Genomic DNA, 17,955 nt, shown 5'->3' on the forward strand with positions numbered 1-17,955 from the left:
ACTGCTGATGGCTGTGCCTGTTCATGTATTATGTAAACAAACACACTGGTCGTCCAATCAATGAACATAAGACATTCTATTAGTATCTCATCATATATTTAAAACAGCATGTTCTTTTACTGTGCTCTTTTAACAAATAAGAAGTGAAGGGGAGTGACATCATTGAAAGCTATTGAAAGGTTAATCCAGTGTAAAATAGTTTAAACAAGCAGGTTTAAATAATGAGGTCCTTAGGAAGGCTATGAAGAGAGCAACTTTTCTTGAGTCTTTGCAGACAAGTGGCAACATTATGTTTGTCACCTGAATTCTCCTCTTAAGAATGATCACATATGCATAGGTTTTCAAGGCCATGAGATGCAAATTATAGTCTGATGTAATGTATTCTAGTCTATTATATCAGGACATTATTATGATATCTGTAGCATGTTCATTATTGTACATATAAATTTTTAATAAATAACCTTTGCAATAACCTAATCCAGAGATCAGTTTATTAGAAGAAGCACAACACGATATTTTATTGTACAACTGTACAATTCTGTCTCAGTCCTGAGACAGAAAACCTTATCCAGTTCAGATAAAGAACATTTGTTATCACTTTGGGATACTTCTATCAGACCATGTTGCACTTTTTCATCTCCATTTGAAGAACCCAAGTGTCGCCATTTTTATTGCTTCAATGAAACTTTTAGGTTTTTCAAATATTATGTGTATTATATGTTTTAATCATTGGGGACTGCAGGGGAAGGTTTATCTTTTGCAGTGTATGAATATTTTAATTGCAAAATTCTATGTATTCATTTTAGCAAACTAGAGAAAAATTACCTTTGATATTTTAAGAAATTGCACAAGAGAAAACAGACAATATAACATTTTATAAATGTATTAAATTGATATTGAAATATTTCATTTTTTCAGAAAAAGTTTTTCTTTTGTTCTTTGGCAAAAATGTAGCACATTCAATATGGTTTTTCACAAAGTGCCATCTACTAATATTAAGCAATGACATAATGAAACACATCTGAAAAATGTTATTAATTTCAAATAAATAAAATAAATTTGATAATAAAAACACTTTACTTAAAGTAAAAGCATAGGATAAGATGGAAGATCAGGCAGAACAAAAATACTTTCAGAAACACACAGCAAAGAATGTCACAAAGGTGGGGCCATGCATGTCCACAAAAAGATCAGGAAAAGGCTTACAAGGTACAATAGATTGTGCAAAGCACTAGGGCCTACAACCTCTGCAGGGCCCAGTCAGGGCCATATAGATGTAAAAAAATGGAATAATTTAAATCACTTGCATAGTTCATTGCATTAATAATCCACAGTTTCAGTGACATGTTTGCACCATCGCCAGGCAAGTCCAATCCAATCCATGATGATATTACATATTCAGCAAGCCTACAGTTTACATGAATTTAGACTTCAGGAATTCTGAGGCTTGGAGCATAATCAGAAGCACAACACGTGCCTTACAGAGAAGTGTACATTCCCAAATTTGGCAACCTTTGCCATGCCATAGTGGACGTGATCGGAAGAAGTTTTGAAGGACGTCACATGAATAATGCAAAAATACATTATTATCGTAAATAATTCCTACTTTTGTACTTTGATTTGATGTCAACAGTTTTCAAAATTCAAACTCATAAATGGTAAATCATAGAAATTCTGTTGTTAAGTGATCCCCGTTAGTCAGCAAACGCAGAATATTAGAACAATTCAATACTTTTCATACTCTCGTCAAACGACAACATGTCAGCCAGTAGCAGCGGATTCGGCAAACATTATAAGAGTGATGCTGCTAAATGTAACGTATGCCTGCCCACACGAATTGAAAAACGCTAAGCTTACCAATATTTCTACCCTTCTCAAAACTGAGCAAGGGCCAGCGATGGTAACAGAGAATGCTGATGCTGGTAAATCATCGCAAAAGTCACAAGCAGGTCATGCAGACAGTGCAGTGAGTGAAATGGTTGCAACTACCGAGTCTGGAAGTAGCGATACAATGGCTTCAGATCAGCTGCTATATGCCAAAACTGCTACAAATGGAGAAACTACTAAAGCCAAACAAGCAATATATATGACAAAGCAATTTCCTACCGACAAGGCAGATTTCTTGGAACCACTGACATCTCACTTTATGATGTCCATTTTCTCAGAACTTGTGTAAAACAGGTTGATTGTGTTGTAGTATCCTGTCAGCCGGTGTTGTTTTTAATTTGTTACAAATTGAAATTGCTTAATTTTATAGCACAGAACAGTTTCTACTTTCTAGCTTATGTTACATTTTAATCATCTTCCTTCATAAAGTTGTCTTGGAAAAGCAAGCGGGTCCACATCTTACATATATTTATGTACTACTACTACTACTACTACTACTACCACCACCCACAATTTATTTTATTTTTGCTAACTTACAGCTGCCCTAATAAAGTGATTAAAAAAGTTATTACAAATTCCATTTAGAGAGTCAGCTTGTTTGTCACCAGTGTGTGATCTGATAGTGTTGCGGTCATGGACACCACTGCCCAGCCCGCCCCTAGGATCTAGTTGAGAATAAATTACTAACAGTTATGCTAGACAGGAGGGGCCCACCTCAGGGCATTGCACAGGGGCCTTCAGCAAGCTAGCTACGCCACTGGTGCAGTTTATGACATAAATTATTAATAACATTACAAATACTCAGTAGTAGGATACTACTCAAAAACTACTAAGCCTAAAGCAAAGTTCACATCATTTTGGAAGTTTACAACACATGGTAATAATGTAATACACTGTGACTTAAGAAGTGTACATCCACACAGACCATAACTGTGAAATGATAACAGAAGATGAGAACAATGTGGAGGATATTCTGCTCTCGGTTACTGTGTTATGAAAATATAAGATTTCAAGTAATCTTCTGGACTCTCCTAAAATATTAGATATTTTCAGTCCAACAATGGTTCCTGTCATTTTTAACAGAGAGATCTATACTTATATTTTGCGTATTTCGCATATTGGCTTGGGCTATAATGCATAAGCAGTTCACATCATAAATGTGTGTGATGGACTGCAAGATATTTTCATTACTCACTAACTGCAAGCCAGTGAACTGAAGCAGAGCTCTGTAATGAACTGTAACTAAGAGACAGAGAAGAAAAGGTTAGACTACATAAATTATGCTTAAGACAATTTGCAACACAAAGAAAAAGTCCTAGAAGACTTTAGTTGTGCATTGCTGAGTGAGCAGATGTAAGAGTTATTTCATATCAACTGCAATGTGAATGTGCTACATCTGTCTGCATTTGATATCACCACCTTCAAAACAAAACACATCTGTCTGATTCTTTTACTCCTCTTGACATTTCCTTCTGACCCCTTTGATAAAATAACAAATTTTTCCCTCTGCACTGGTTTTGTACTGTAATTTCAAATTCATATTTTTTGAACAAATTGACTGTACTTAAAAACAAAACAAAACAAAAAAAAAACCCTATGGACCTATGGAATGTAAAATGAATTCCCATGTAACAATTATTAAACTAAAGTTATTCTATCTAGAGACACTAGCACTCTTTTAGTTCAACTATAGAGTTTAATATCAGGAATAGGAATATTTATAATAATTACTCAAACTCAGCAAGTAGTTTTTATAACTGAAGAGAGCAAAGAAAGGTCAACACTCTACTAATATAGAACAACTTGTAATAATAACATCTGATAATATAATACATAACTGTGGTAATTCTTGGCTAATTTATTTACTTCAATTTAAAGAACAAATGTAATAAAAGACAAAAACACAAAAGAATATCTAGTAAGTACAATGATGTAATCCAAAGACAATCTATAACACAAAACACAATACTAAATCTGTAACTCATTTAGACAAATGACAACTGAATTCAATGTAAAGTGGTTCTTTATAGAGTTGCACAGAAAAAAAACACAGAAAGGTTTTGCACAGACCAGATATCCTTACTTTGCATTAATGAGTTCTTAACAAATTCTGAAAAACTTCTGAACAGAGACTAATACAGCTAAATATGATTTTCTTTTCCAATTAATGACAAAAGGGAACATCACTTTGTCACCAATATATTTAAGGAAGGGTAAGGATTTTTCCAGCTGGGCAAAGCCTTCAAGAAAGTAGTGCTACAATAGATTTTTCTTAGCATGATGTTATCTAATCTGATATTGCTTTGAAGTGCTAGAAATGATTTTAGTTCCAACACTATCGTATAGTGATATCCAATTTCTGACCAAAAATGCCAGAGTGTAGAACATTCCCAGCAAATATGACCTATTCAAACAGGAATTTGATGGCACTACCCACAAGTTTAACCTTGCTAATTACATTTAACACAATTGTAGAAGAGATTTGTAAAACAGCTCACAGAATTACATGATTATTTTACATTTTTATTACTTACACTTAATCTGTTCAGTAAGGAGGGGTGAACTCTGCAGCAAAATTAATAACAAGGCACAAAATGAAGTGGATGGGTGCAGAATGCAACTGAGCTCACAATATTACAGGAAACAGACAGAGGGAGAGAGACAAGCAATGACAATGTATTAAAGCAAAGATATTGCCACACCCATGCACACATTTATTTATTCATTTTCTTCAACAGAGTTTGACATTAATGTGTTCTTTCCCAGTGTTAGCAAAATTGCGTATCATATGCGGTTTGAGCATTTCTGTATTGACAGGGTTGATTTTGTAAATGATATGAAAATTCCATAAATTACTCAGAAATTCCAGTCTGCTACATACTTACTGAGGTATTTACTTATAGCAAAATGCTGCCTGACACCTGTGCTACTAAATTAACTTACGAATATGTTTAAAAATACCAAAATGGGTCACAACAGATGACTTTCTTTAGTGATTCAACCCAACCCCAGACGATGCACAACCAGTGTGTTTCTTTGTGCCTGTCCCAAGCTCGGATAAATGGGTAGGGTTATGTCAGGAAGGATATCCATTGTAAAATTTTGACAGATCAATATGTGGACAACAATACAGATTTCCATACCGGATCAGTCGAAGCCTGGAATAACAACAGCCACCAGCGGTACTGTTAGCCAACAGGGTGCTGGTGGAAATTGGGCTACTGTTGGCAGAAGAAGGAGAAGAGTGGAACTGATGGTAGGAACTTTGAATGTTGGCAGTATGACTGGCAAGGGAAGAGAGTTAGTTGATGTGATGGAAAGAAGGAAAGTTGATATATTGTGCATGCAAAAGACTAAATGGAAGACCAGGTGGATCAGAGGTGGACTCAAATTACTCTATCATGGTGTGTTTGGGAGGAGAAATGGGGTAGAGGTTATTCTGAAGGAACAGTATGCCAAGATTGTTTTTGATGTGAAATGAGTGTCAGACATCCATCCATTTTCTAACCCGCTGAATCCGAATACAGGGTCACGGGGGTCTGCTGGAGCCAATCTCAGCCAACACAGGGCACAAGGCAGGAACCAATCCTGGGCAGGGTGCCAACCCACCGCAGGACACACACAAACACACCCACACACCAAGCACACACTAGGGCCAATTTAGAATCGCCAATCCACCTAACCTGCATGTCTTTGGATTGTGGGAGGAAACCGAGTGCCCGGAGGAAACCCACGCAGACACGGGAGAACATGCAAACTCACGCAGGGAGGACCCGGGAAGCGAACCCGGGTCTCCTAACTGCGAGGCAGCAGCGCTACCACTGCGCCACCGTGCCGCCCCTGAGTGTCAGACAGAATGATGATTATGACACTGGAAATTGAAAGTGTGAAAGTTGGGTGTGTGATGGATGAGAAAGCAGATATCTGGAGTAAGTTGGATGAAGTGATGCACAGTGTACCGAAGGGGCAAAGAGTGCTGATGGAAGCAGATTTAAATGGACATGTTGGTGAAGGGAACAGAGGGGATGAGGAGGTAATAGGTAGGTATGGTGTCAAGGAGAGGAACTAAGAAGGTCAGATGATAATGGATTTTGCAAAAAGGATGAACATGGCTGTGGTGAATACGTATTTTAAGAGGAGGGAGGAACATAGGGTGATGTACAAGAGTGGAGGAATATGCACACAGGTAGATTACATCCTATACAGGAGGTTCAATCTGAAGGAGATTGAAGACTAGAAAGTGGTGGCAGGGGAAAATGTAGTTAGGGAGTAGGGCTGTGCGATATGACCAAAATCTTATATCCCGATATTTCATTTCATATCCCGATATCACGATATAGTACATTTTCTTTGTATTCAGTGAATAGTTTATATAATCACCACTCCTTTTTTTTCATTTAAATTAAAAATCAAAAATGAGAAGTACTCAACTTGTAATTATTTCTGTTCTTTTATTTAGAACATTTGAGCAAATGTTTGACTTAGAATGTAAACATAAAATGTTAATGTATCAAATATAAAACACTTTTCAAAAACAAATTACTAAAGGCCCAATATAAAATACTGCTATATAAAATGCCTGACATAAACAAAATGTGAACTGTAGCAGCAATAACTCTCACAACATATATTAAATATAAAAGGATCAAAGCACTAACTAAACTATATAAGGCCAATACACCCTTTAAACAAAATAAATACAAGTCTAACATTAACTGTCAAAACCAAATGTAAACATTGTACTTCAAACTGTAGCAGCAATAAGGCTTACGACAAAAATATATTAAATATATAATATTAAATATAATATTTTTTAGGCTACATTCTAGTAAAATGTTAATTTGCACATCGTAGTGTGGCAAATCTCCGTTAATGAGTTACAGCTGATCGCCCGTGCGTGGGACTGGGCGGCGCTAGCGTGTTGATGCCGTCCAGCACCAAGCACGGGCGATCCACGTAACTCGTTAGCGGAGATTTGCGTTAATGCAGTTGTGGCGTGCGTAATGTAGCGTTCTGTTCTTTATTGTAGAGTTCTGTTCTGCAGTTTGTGTTCTGTGATTTACATCCCTCTCAGTTATTTATTCTGTTGTCCCTGTTATTTCTGATGGACTGTAGTAGAGTGGAAGGTAAAGGAGGTTCTGGAGGGATGGGGGGGGAAGTGCTGTGAAAAAGGAGGAGTGGACGACGATCTTGTCGCCCCTAGCTAAGAGAGTTTGTTTTTCGATTGCTGTCTGTTCGGCGTGGTTGTGGCCAACAGCAACCATTTTTTTTGTTTGTGTTTAATAAAGAGGGAACTAACCAAGTGACCGTCTCGGATCGTCATTACGTCTGGAAGACACTACAGTAATTTTAACAAGATTAACGCTGACAGCAAACGTTGCAGGGAAAATTATGCCTTAAGCAAATTGTTTGGGTAGCAATTAATCTTCCAAGCTTTTAACATGCTCGTTTAAATAGTACCTTTACAACTGTAATATCCTACGTGGCCTGCCTCTCAGTTGTAAACTCTCTGCATCCTCGCTCACGTGCTTTTTGCGGAGGTATAGAAGAGGTTTGTCGTGTTGGAGTCTGTGGTAGCGATCGGTTTGCAGCATAATTTGCACAGTACCGTTTTCTGGTCCGTGTCAGACTTTTCGAATCCAAACCATCTCCATACTACAGAGGTAGCCCCTCATTTAGGAACAAGGTCCTTCTGTGTGGAGCTACCTGGTGTTGCCTCGTCTTCATCAGCCATGCTAGTGTGTCTGCATCCACGTGGTGGCCATCAAAACAATGAAAAAAACATTGCCGTAAACAGTTTATTTTGCGACACCACGAAACAAACGATAGCGTAATGTGCAGCGATAGACGTTTTCATATTGTCATCCGATATATATCATTATATCGAACAGCCCTATTAGGGAGTATAGGATGGTGGTCTGTAGGATGACGTTAGAGATCAAGATAAGGAGGAGGGTTAGGGCACATCCAAAGATTAAATGGTGGAAGTTGAAAAAGGAAGACTGGAAGGTTAAGTTCAGGGAGGAGGTAAGACAGGCAACGGGTGGCTGCAAAGAGTTACCAGATAGCTGGGCAACTACATCAGAAGTAGTAAGGGTGACAGCAAGAAGGGTGCTTGGCGTGACATCTGGAAAGAGGAAGGAGGAAAAGGAAACCTGGTTGTGGAATGGGGAAGTATAGGAGAGTACTTAGAGGAACAGATTGGTGAAGGAGAAGTGGAATAGTCAGAGAGATGTAGAAAGTAGACAAGAGTACAAGGAGATAAGGCGTAAGGTGAACAGAGAGGTAGTGAAGGCTAAAGAAAAGGTGTATAATGAGTTGTATGAGAGGCTGGACACTAAGGAGGGAAAAAAGTACCTGTACTGATTGGCTACACAGAAGGACCGAGCTGGGAAAGATGTGCAACAGGTTATGTTGATAAAAGATAAAGATGGAAACATACTCACAAGCGAGGAGAGTGTGTTGAGCAGATGGAAAGAGTACTTTGAGAGGCGGATGAATGAAGAGAACGAGAGAGAGATAGAGAAGGTTGGATGCTGTGGAGAAAAGGACCTGTACCGATTGACTAGGCAGAGGGACAGAGCTGAGAAACATGTGCAACAGGTTAGGGTGATAAAGGATAAAGATGGAAACATACCCAACAAACGAGGAGAGTGTGTTGAACCGATGGAAAAAGTACTTTGAGAGGCTGATGAATGAAGAGAATGAGAGAAAGAGAAAGTTGGATGATGTGGCAATAATGAATCAGGAAGTGCAACGGATTAACAAGGAGGAAGTAAGGACAGCTATGAAGAGGATGAAAAATGGAAAGGCCGCTGGTCCAGATGATATACCCGTGGAAGATTGGAGGTGTTTAGGAGAGATGGCAATGGAGTTTTTAACCAGGTTGTTTAATCGAATCTTGGAAAGTGAGAGGATGCCTGAGGAGTGGAGAAGAAGTGTACTGGTACCGATTTTAAAGAATAAGGGGGATATGTAGAACTGTAGTAACTACAGGGGGATAAAATTGATGAGACACAGCATGAAGTTATGGGAAAGAGTAGTGGAAGCCAGGTTGAGAAGGGAGGTGATGATTAGTGAACAGCAATATGGTTTCAAGCCAGGAAAGAGCACCACAGATGTGATGTTTGCTCTGAGGGTGTTGATGGAGAATTATAGAGAAGGCCAGAAGGAGTTGCATGACATCTTTGTGGACCTGGAGAAAGCATAAGAAAGGGTGCCTCGAGAGGAGTTGTATGGTATGAGGAAGTCAGGAGTGGCAGAGAAGTATGTAAGAGTTGTACAGGATATATACGGTGAAAGTGTGACAGTGGTGAGGCTTGAGGTAGGAGTGACGGATGTATTAAACGTAGAGGTGGGATCACATCAAGGATCGGCTCTGAGCCCTTTCTTATTTATAGGAGTCCCTGTGGACTATGATGTTTGCTAATGACATTGTGATCTATAGTGAGAGTAGGGAGAAGGTTGAGGAGACCCTGGAGAGATGGAGATATGCTCTAGAGAGTAGAGGAATGGAGGTTAGTAGGAACAACACAGAATACATGTGTGTAAATAAGAGGGAGGTCAGTGGAATGGGGAGGATGCAGGGAGTAGAGTTGGCAAAGGTGGATGAGTGTAAATCCTTGGGATCAGTAGTACAGATTAACAGGGCTTGTGGAAGAAAAGTGAAAAAGAGTGCAGACAGGGTGGAATGGATGGAGAAGAGTGTTAGGAGCAATTTGTGACAGACATGTATCAGCAAGAGTGAACGGGAAGGTCTACAGGATGGCAATGATGTCAGCTATGTTATATGGATTGGAGATGGTGGCACTGACCAAAAAACAGGAGACAGAGCTGGAGGTGGCAGAGTTAAAAATGTTAAGATTTGCATTGGGGGTGACAAGGATGTACAGGATTAGAAATGAGTACATTAGAGGGTTAGCTCAGGTTGGATGGTTGGGAGACAAAGCTAGAGAGACGAGACTGTGTTAGTTTGAACATGTGCAGAGGAGAGATGCTGAATATATCGGGAAAAGGATGCTAAGGATAGAGCCAGTCAAGAGGAAAACAGGAAGGCCTAAGAGAAGTTTTATGGATATGGTGAGAGAGAACAGTCAAGTGATGGGTGTAACAGAGCAAGATGCAGAGGACAGGAAGATATGGAAAAAGATGATACACTATGGCAAGCCCTAACAGAAATAGTCAAAAGAAGAAGAAGAAGAAGTAACTTTAGTGATTCACAATGAATCAAAAGGATTATTGAACAAGTAACAACTTGCCTCCTTCACTACTTTTTATACACAGGCACCTGCACTTACTCCCAATACAACTCTGTTTTAACATTATTCTTTTAGTCAGCTGTGCACTAATATGTTACTTACAGTGTTGTATATGTGAATGCTGCAACATATACAATATTAACATTTTTTTAACCTTAATGCAGTTTATTCTTGCTCCACTCTGTTTTGGTTGTTGTGTTCACCCCCTCTCTTTATCTCTCTCAAGTTTTCAAACTCAGCCCCACTCCAGTTCAACCGAAACTGCAAAGGTCTCTCTTAAATTCACATTGATGTAACACTTGAAGAGCCCAACTTTGACCACTGCAATTCTTTAAATTCCAGGCAACTGATGACGTGACATGGTTTTGCCTCATCAGCGCTGTCAGGCTGCCTGTTATTATATTATCTTTATGGTTCAGGGGTTTCTTTGGATCACTGGTTGAAATCAGGCTCTTCAAAACAACAGTAGCTTGGAATTTTGGTATTTTCACATAAATATCTTTAATAAAATAAATGCGATAAACACAGAATTACTCTAACAGGTGTTGGCCATAGGCAGTCTATTGTATCTTTAGCAAAGTGGTTCTCATTCTGAAACACTAGGAACCACTGACTTGCATGAAACTTGTTTCAGTTCAATGACTCTATTGCTTAATATGTTTTAAAGGCTTTGAATCAAATGGAAAATTAATCCATGCACTGCTTAATCTGTTATTGTTTAGTAACTGATGAAACTAAATTAGTCACTTTCATTATTCTCATAAAGCAAAAATTTATTCTGAGTATTTGGCAAAATGCCCAAATTTATTTTTAAAGTGCTACTGGAAATTAGGCAATGGAACAAAAATTCACAATAAAGTACATATTTCCTTCTGTGCTTGGAACAGCAGCAGTCTTTTGAGTGTGTTTTGATTTATTGTAATTATTCACATATGGAAAGGGCCAGCTGGTGAGTGTAAATCCAGGCCCCTTCAAAAAATTATTGCCTATATGATAGCAACCATAAGGGCAACATTTTACCACTTAACACAACAGGATTCCTCTTCATCATTATACTGAAAAGGGGCATGAAAGATGGTGACCATATATCCAAAGCATTTTAAATAAGTAATTTCTCAGCTAATTCATAAGGAAAAAGTTTGAGCAGTGCTCAGGCATTGTTTACCAAATGCATTAGAAACATGGGAGAAGGGCAGCTCCAATGTCAAAACTCTGCAGAAAAATATGGTATGTATAGAAACACCATGAAATTCCTTGTTAACAAGTAGAGAAGTACACTGTTACTGAGGGCACAGTGTTCAGGCAGTTTTTATCACACCTGTCACAAAAAGTAGGGGTGTGGTGGTGAGGCAGCTCAATTGTCAAACTTCTGTTTCAAAATGTAGTAAGGTTGGAAGGGGTACAGACAGCAGCTTTGAAAAATCATTTCCAGACACAGCCAATGAAAAATTTCAAGAGACACTAAATGCATCCAATTTTTTGATTTTACATTTAAAATTCAAATAAGGCACCATCAATCATTTATCCACTCCTAATAACTTTTTTATGAAATCAGTAAAATCCACTTTTCAAAGAAATGTACATATGTAGATAATTTAAAACACTATTTTGTTTATTATTAGTATGAAAGCAAACACCTTTTACCATACCATACCATACCATACCATACCATACCATACCATACCATACCATACCATACCATACCATACCATACCATACATACATACATACATACATACCATACCATACATACATACATACATACATACATACATACATACATACATACATACATACATACATATTTTGCAGTTGCAGTACCCGAAAGAAAACCCATGCAGAAAATGTGGAAACCTCATACAGTGTATTTTAAAATGCTTTTTTTTAATTGCAATGTCTAATGCAAATGCAGAAACACATCCATACACACCAGGGGCCTCATGTATAAACGGGTGTTGCGTACACCCGTTTCCACGCTCACATCGCGATGTATAAAAACTAAACTTGGCATAAAGCCATGCGCGTTTTCACACCAACTCAATCCCTGGTGTATGCAAGTTCGCCGCTCAGTTTTGCAAACTGGCGGCACTTAGCGTCAAAGAAGTGCTTTTGTTCCAGTGTGGTTTCCCATTCTTTTTTAGATCCACATCCCTGGCGCAGCTTAATCAAATACGCTGAAATTAACCGCATACTGTTAATTAGTTTAAGGCATCTGATTGTAAATAACTTGTAACAATATAAAGGTCCACGGAATGGCCAAACTATTCCAAATACCATAGCTGCTTTAGCGTTGTTACTCTTAGTGAACCACTCAGAGTATTTATTCCACTGTATCCGAGTGTGGAATCACAGCAACAGCTGATCGGAAAGAAAATTATCGGTATACAGCATCAAGCACACACTGCCTCAGCCATGCGCTATTTGAACTGCTCCCATATAGCAAACACTTCACAGTCATTCCTGTACGGACCTCATAGTTCAGAGCCAGTTTCATCCCAAGAATTATAAATGCACTCAATCAGTCCATCAAGTGCTCCTGGTAGAACTGTTTGTACAATCACCTCAGTGTAAACTTGCGATACAGTTATAATATTGCACAACCTGAGCCACTTTATAAAGCGCGTATTTACATTTGATGACGACTGGTTTCTAAGTCGATTTACATTTCCAAGCACTATCTTTTTGGAGCTCTTGATATCATTTTTAAGATGTAATGCAGCCAAATATATTTATTACATTATACTGATAAAATGCCAACATTATTTAAATAATCTATATTATTAATAATAAACATGTGAGGACACAGTGGACAGCGGTAGTGATGAGCTGGCACCCAGTTCAGGGATTGTTCTTGCCTCACGCTGTACTGTATGCTTGTTGGGACTGGCGCGACCTTAGATGGATGGAAAGATGGATAGAATAATTAAACATGTACTACGAAGACATTTCAATGATCCTTAAAAGTTTTGAAGAATCAGAGTTCTCAGCTTACAGATGGCATAACATCTATTACACAGTTGATTGTGTGGCAATTGGGTATTTGGAGAAAGAAAAGGAAGGACAAGGAATTGGGGGTTAGTATGTTTGAGAGAGACAGTACTGCTGCAGTAAATTATTTTATCGAAGGTCGCGCACGGTGCAGCAAGCATCTTGAGGGAAGCAGGAACAATCTCTGGACTTGGTGCCAGCTCGTCACTATCACTGTGCCACCTTATTGCCACATTTAATAACATGCTTTAATTTCTATCATCATGAAAATTATATTAAGTATACATCTCAGTATTTAAATTATTCAGAATGTAATGGATTCTGTGTCCTGTCGGAGGAAAAGAAAGCCCATTTAAGAAGCATGCAGTAATTCACACACATAGAGCACATAGAAGAACATATACAAAACAAAGCATTTAATGTGCTACTTTAGTTATGATGGGATTTGAGAAACTAGTAAATTAAACAATTTTAAGATGAAGTTTATGATGTTCTACTTTATTGACAAAATAAACTACGTTATCAAAGTGGAAATTTCAAGATTAAAGTTGACATTTCGAGCTTTTTTCCCCCCACTGTGTGCATTTTTTTTTTCTTTTTTCTGTACCCTAATAAGCTTCCATATGACTCTCAGACAGTGGGCTACGACTCGCCATTTCACGGTGACTTTGATATCTGACAACTTCTTTTTTATTTCGGGCACTGGGCCACTTTGTGAACTTGAGCTTTTGAGTTTCTCAGACACTCTATGTCACTCGATCAACTTCCTTTTGGAAATGGGGAGCGAATGTACGAGTGCGAGTGACGCAGGTCGCGATAGTTCGCCGATTGGAAGAGTTCATCTGAAACTGGAAAAGGCCTTGCAGTCCGCGCTCTCAACTACTTTACGCGAGACGGGAACGCTGGCTGCAATAGAGCCGACCGCCTCACCAACGGTGCACGAAAGCAGAAATGATCTGTCTGAAATGAAGGTGATGATCGCTGAGCTCAAGCAATAATAATATTAGTACGTAAGGTCTACCTTAAAATCGAGAAAGTCCAAACCCAGTGAAATTCGCAGCTGAACTATTTTCTAAAATAATTGGAGAGGAGCACATTCTGAGATAGCAGCGGATTACCGCGTACGCGGATCAAATACCGTTAGATCTAGTTCTTTTATTATTCGCTTCGAGAGATTATTATTTAAGCTAGAAGCGATGGCATTCCTCAGACACAAGCAAGAGATTATATATGAAAATAAATATAATATATGTATCATATAATAATATGATACATTCGTATCTTCCCTGAGTTCTCTCCAGCAACAGCTACTAAACGTGCGGCCTTCTACAACATTAAACAGCGGTTACAGCAAGCCAATATCAAATACAGCCACTTGTATCCTGCCAAACTGAAAGTGGAATTGCACAGTCAATTATATGTCTTCACCAGCAAGGAAGAAGCAGAAAAGGAATTAAGAAAGCTGATCCGGACACTATTCTGAAACACAATAGTGAGTCATAGCCTGTCATGACATGGCAAGGATAAATAACCTACTGTCTGATCTATTTGTTAAGATACAGGTTTTTATCATTATATATTCTCTTTATTACTCAGATGGTATCTGTTTATATTTTAATTACAGTTATAGACGTTTGTGCTTAATTCCTTTTTTTTATTTATTTTTTCTTTACCCTAAACGAGACTGTTTAACATCATACCCTTGGTTTATTTTTATTGCTATTATTGCATTAAGACTTACTATGCTTATTCTGGACCACTTTCTAACACCATTCCCCAGGTTTATTATCCGGGTTTATTATCTTAATACATTAAGATTGCTAAAGATTATAAATATTTTACGTTCATAGTTTGTTAATGATTATATTTTAGGAATATAGTATTTAGACTATATTGGCAATAGATATCCCTATTTGTTAATCCTAAAACGCCGCTATGTGGGGGCTTGTTTTGCTTTAGACTTGCTCTGTCTCTGGGTATGTTAGAGGACCGGGACTGCGTGAAGTGGGGTCTAGCCACACGTGGGGAGGCAAAATGGGAGGGTGAGGAGTTGAGCAGAGGAGAGAAAGAGAGCAGGCTATATCTATACCTAATCTATCCTTTTAATCTTTGTAATTATAACTACCAACGTAACAATATGTTGCATTGCAATAACTCTTGGGCAAATAGGAAATTAAGTTTAAAGCTGTCTCACTTCCAGTTAAGACTATAAAATGACATCAAAAATTCACAATCAATGTCTCCATGATGGGACAGTTAACTTTGTGAGCTGGAATGTTAAAGGCCTGAATCACAAATTAAAGAGAAAGAAAGTAGTCTCTCACCTAACAGGTTTAAACGATAAAATAGTATTTTTACAGGAGACCCACTTACTAAGCAAGGATCAGTTCCGGCTGCTAAAGGACTGGACTGGCCAAATGTTCCAAGAAAACTAGAGGTGTGGGAATTCTCATACATAGAACAGTCTCATTTGTAGCATCAGATGTAGCATTGAATCCTGAAGGGAGATATGTGATGGTCATGGGTAACTTATCTAACTGTAAAATGATTTTGATAAATGCTTATGCACCTAATGTCGAAGATAAGGAATTTATACAAAATTTATTTGCATCCATTCCTAATGTGAACACTCATAAAATTATAATGGCTGGGGACTTTAATTGTGTTTTAAATCCACTCTTAGATAGGACTTCTATCACAGGGGACGACATCTAACACTGCAAAGATAATTACAAAGTTTATAACTGATCACAACTTATCAGACCCCTGGAGGTTTTTAAACACAAACTCAAGAACATATTCTTTCTACTCACCAGTAAATCATTGCTACTCAACAATTGATTATTTCTTTATAGATAATAATTTCTTGCCTACGATTAAATCTTGCAAATACAATGCTATTGTTATTTCTGACCATGCACCTCTGATCTTGGAGCTAAAGTTATTATGCCCCACACACTCACCTCGCAGATGGCGTCTCAACCCGCTTCTATTAGCAGTATTGTGCATGGATCAAACTACTGTATACCAATCCAGAAGCTTCAATTTGTATCAACAACATTTGTTCAGACTACTTTAACTAGAACGTGGTACCAGACAAGGATGCCCCTGGTCACCGCTACTGTTTGCGATCGCCATTGAACCACTGGCAATACACTGTCGAAATGCTGATCAGATAAAGGGGATTATCAGAGAAGGACTGGAACAGAAAATCTCATTATATGCAGATGATATGGTACTGTATATATCAGACCCACAAAATTCTGTGCCTGCAGTCTTAACAGCACTCACAGAATTTCAAAAGATCTCTGGTCTCAGAATTAATCTGAATAAAAGTATACCCTTTCCAGTGAATTCTCAAGCATATAATATTAGATTAGACAACCTACCTTTTATCATTGCAGAACAGTTTAAAGACCTAGGGGTAAATATCACAAGTAAACATAAAGCTCTTTATCAACAAAATTTCGCCGTCTCCATGGAAAAAATTAAGCTAGACTTGCATAGATGGTCAACCCTTCATCTCACTCTAGCTGGAAGAATTAACACTGTTAAGATGAATATTCTTTTTAAGCTCCTTTTTTATTTCAAAACATTCCAATATACATCAATAAATCATTTTTAAGCAATTAGATTCAACAATAACCTCATTCATTTGGAACTCAAAACATCCACGTATCTAAAGAGCAACCCTACAAAGACAAAAGGCAGAAGGTGGCATGGCTCTACCTAACTTCCAGTTTTATTACTGGGCAGCAAACATACAAGCTATAAAAATCTGGACACAAATAGATGAACATACACAGGCCTGGTCCGCAAAAGAACTAAAATCCTGCAGTACTTCTTTATATTCCCTGCTCTTTGCCCCAATAAATGCAAGTTATCGGCAATATACTAATAACCCACTCAGAATATGGAACCAATGTAGAAAGTATTTTAAGATGGAGAAGCTTTTATCTGTGGCACCTCTGCAAGAGAACCACCTCTTTCAACCTTCACAAACATATGCAGTTTTTAATAGCTGGAATAAATTTGGGATTAACTTGCTTAGAGATCTTTATATAGACAACGTCTTTGCATCCTATGAACAATTACATTCCAAATTTAACATTCCAGCTACACATTTCTTTCACTATCTTCAAATTAGGAACTGTGTTAAACACAACCAGCCTGATTTTCTTCATCTTGCTGGAAAAATATTGCTCAATTTCAAGGACTCGGACACAATCTCTGCAATATATAAAATTATTTTACAGTCCCTTCCTTTCAAAGATCCAAGAGGACACTGGGAAAAAGATCTCTCAATTAATATATCAGAAAAGGAGTGGAAAATAGCAATGCAGAGAATTCACTCGAGCTCCATATGCGCAAAGCATACAATTATTCAACTCAAAATTATACAGGGTGGGCCATTTATATGGATACACCTTAATAAAATGGGAACGGCTGGTGATATTAACTTCCTGTTTGTGGCACATTAGTATATGTGAGGGAAACTTTTCAAGATGGGTGGTGACCATGGTGGCCATTTGAAGTTGGCCATTTTGGATCCAACTTTTGTTTTTTCAATAGGAAGAGGGTCATGTGACACATCAAACTTATTGGGAATTTCACAAGAAAAACAATGGTGTGATTATTTTTAACGTAACTTTATTCTTTCATGAGTTATTTACAAGTTTCTCTTTGTTTACAGCCATTGACATGTCGCAGAGGTTAACAGGTGAGGAAAGGATAGAAATTGTGTTGATGTCTGGTGAACGCAGTAACCGGGTCATTGCAGCAGATTTCAATGCAAGACACCCTACGAGACCACCCATCTCCC

At 38.0% G+C, this 17,955-nt stretch overlaps 1 protein-coding gene across 7 annotated transcripts in view; it reads right to left on the reverse strand.

The window, feature by feature from the left end:
- LOC120525759 (CAP-Gly domain-containing linker protein 4-like) overlaps positions 1-17,955 on the reverse strand; it is a 159,629-nt gene that overhangs the window by 26,209 nt on the left and 115,465 nt on the right. The gene's annotated exons all lie outside the window — the stretch shown is intronic.

Source organism: Polypterus senegalus, chromosome 3 (genome assembly GCF_016835505.1).
Source record: "Polypterus senegalus isolate Bchr_013 chromosome 3, ASM1683550v1, whole genome shotgun sequence".
Taxonomy (NCBI): domain Eukaryota; kingdom Metazoa; phylum Chordata; class Cladistia; order Polypteriformes; family Polypteridae; genus Polypterus; species Polypterus senegalus.